This window comes from Prunus avium, chromosome 2 (genome assembly GCF_965620075.1).
Source record: "Prunus avium chromosome 2, drPruAviu1.hap1.1, whole genome shotgun sequence".
In the NCBI taxonomy this organism is placed as follows: domain Eukaryota; kingdom Viridiplantae; phylum Streptophyta; class Magnoliopsida; order Rosales; family Rosaceae; genus Prunus; species Prunus avium.
Window position 1 is genome coordinate 1,788,943 of NC_142285.1, and position 2,778 is coordinate 1,791,720.

At 34.8% G+C, this 2,778-nt stretch overlaps 1 non-coding gene across 1 annotated transcript; it reads right to left on the bottom strand.

Moving 5' to 3' along the window:
- Positions 1 to 82, bottom strand: TRNAS-GCU (transfer RNA serine (anticodon GCU)). The gene has a single exon. It is a non-coding gene; the product is annotated as a tRNA-Ser (tRNA).
- Between the last annotated feature and the right edge of the window lie 2,696 nt (positions 83 to 2,778).

Genomic DNA, 2,778 nt, shown 5'->3' on the forward strand with positions numbered 1-2,778 from the left:
CGTCGCCTGAGAGATTCGAACTCTCGCGGGGAAACCCCATGTACTTAGCAGGCACACGCCTTAACCACTCGGCCAAAGCGACTACTTGTTCGTTATCAGCACTTTTTGTTTATTACTATGCATACCATTTATTTAAACCTGTCACAATGATCAACAACAAGATAAAATAAATTCTAAACCACCCCCCCCCAAAATTTAAACTAATTGATAATTTTTCTTTGTAAAAAAAATCATTTGGAACAATTCCAGAAAAAAAGAAGGAGCAAATGGCAGCATTGCTCTAGACTAAAACGATGCCGTTTTTAATTAAAGAACAATAGAACTCCCTATTCATTCTCCATTCCCTTTCACCAAGTGCAACAAGTTCTTCATAGAAACCCTAAAATTGAAATGCCTTCCTCCTCCCAGTAGAGAGACCTAATTCCTCTGCAAAGCCCTAATTGCTTTTTGGAGAAGTATTCAGGAAGTACTTGGATTTTTAACAAAAAATTCAACCTGCTTCTATCAAAAGCACTTTTAATAAAAGCGTTTTGACCAGAAATATTTTCTATAGAAGCTATTCCTAATATGCATATCTTCCAGTGCTGCCTTCTTTTATTATTATTATGTTTTGGTTGAGAAAAGAGCGGTAGTATTATTGATGAAAGAAATAGGTAACAAGTACCAAAAAAAATTAGGCTATGTCGGAGATTAGGCAAGTTTCTCTACACATACGGGCTCGGTTGTCGGACTAACTGAGTAGCCTTATCCGCACAACCGCAAAAACAGGGTCAAGAACCTTACCACAGATAGAGTACCCCGAAGCGCTTTGAGCAGAAACATTTTCTATAGAAGCTGTTCCTAGCATGCATATCTTCCAGTGCTACTTTAACACTGATATTGCTTATTATTGGAAAACAAGCCCAATAAGGAAACCGGCCGTAAAGAAATTGTATGCTAGACCTTAAGTTCAAGCCCATGAGGTGTTTAACTTGTCGGCTGATTCATGAGACTCAAGCCCACCAACTGTGCTTCCAAGTTTCCCACGAATGATAAATATAACCAATAATTTGATGTTCATAACCCTTAAAAAAAAAAAAAAAATTCATAATGTTCAAGAGTGTTGCTAAACGAATCTTAAAATTAACTGAGTACACCTTACTACCAAACTATTTATTGAATTACTAATTTACCCTAATATACAATGACAAAAAAGGATACATTGAATTGTGAAACAAATATAGTTTTAATAAGTACACCTACTCTCCATATTCAACCCTAATCAAATGTAGAGAAGTTTTGGCATTACTTTGTGCTCACAGCGAACAACGCAACGAGCAAGATAAACGCCGAGCGAATTTCGCGACGATTTGATGTCAGCTCAGATGAACTTCCTGGTGGGTTATGTCCTTGCGGAAAGGGTGTATTTTGGTTTTTGAATTTCTTACTGTGAATAGCTTTGGTTCTTCGTTTTTTCATAACTAGAATAGACGGCTTTCATTTTCATTTTAAATGCTTTATGTTACTTAATATTTTCTCTTCTCGTCCATGTTACTTTTGTTTTTGTGTGTGTGGGTATTATTCATCTTTGAGTTGTGTGAACATCATCATTCTTACTGTTATTGTGCCCCACATTTCGAAGTAGACTGTAGTGTATGGTAAATATTAACACTTAGAGCATCCACAGTGGGGAGGTGTATAACGGGGTGTATGTTAAATATACACTCATTGTGATCGGAATCACCCACAATGGGGGGTGTAAATGAATGTATAATTACATTACCACCATGAGATGTAAATTTAGATGCAATTGTACATCTTTTTTTACATCTCCTCCGAGTGGGACCCAGCTGAGAAAAAGAGAGGAAAAATAGAGAAAAGTCAGCATAAAAAGGTGGGACCCACGGCTTCAGTAACTGTTGGACAAAAATTCATATGCTGCGCAATTTTTTGGTTGTCATCTTCCCCCCCAAACGGCTAGATTGCAATAGCCAACATTTAAATCAAGTCCAACAGCTTTAATTTTTGAAAAACATGCCAACAACAAACAGCTTGAATTAGGCAGCAGCTTTAATTTTACAATCCAACTATTCTTTTTGGATGAAATCATATCTTCTCCGAATTTAAATATTTTTAGATCTATTTATTTTAAAAAATAAAATTAACCTAATACAAAAAAAATTAATTTTATAAAGTTAACACAAAATAAAAATTTAACACAAAAACGAATTAAGACAAACAAATCAATTATACATATTTAGATTTACATCGTTTCCCATTGAAGCAAAAAGCATATTTACACCCCCCGGAAGTTTAAAGGGGATGTAAAAATGGCTTTACACCCCCGAAAATACACCCCCCCCACTGTGGATGCTCTTATAGCTGCGTTTTGCAAATTTGATGAATTTCACTTTTCAAAGTGTTCAACGATACATTATGTTGTTGAATTATTTTGTGAAATACATCTATTCAGAGTCTGTCTTTGAATTAATTTTACCCCAAAAAAGAAAGAAAAATAACCCATAAAACTTTCATAAGATAATAGAACATATTTGAAGGGCAACAAGTTCAATCCGAAAATAAGAAATAAATAAAGAAAATCATTAGGATTTATAAGAATCAAGCTTTGAATGGAAGGAGCTAGCAAATCTACTCCCACAACAGTTTGTGAAATTAAAGATTTTGATACAAACCCAAAATATGAAAAAGGGCACGAATTCATGTAAAAAAGATAAACTTGGTTTAAGATTGGTATTAGGGTGTTGTGTGATAGTGTATTACGGTGTACCAAGGGTATTT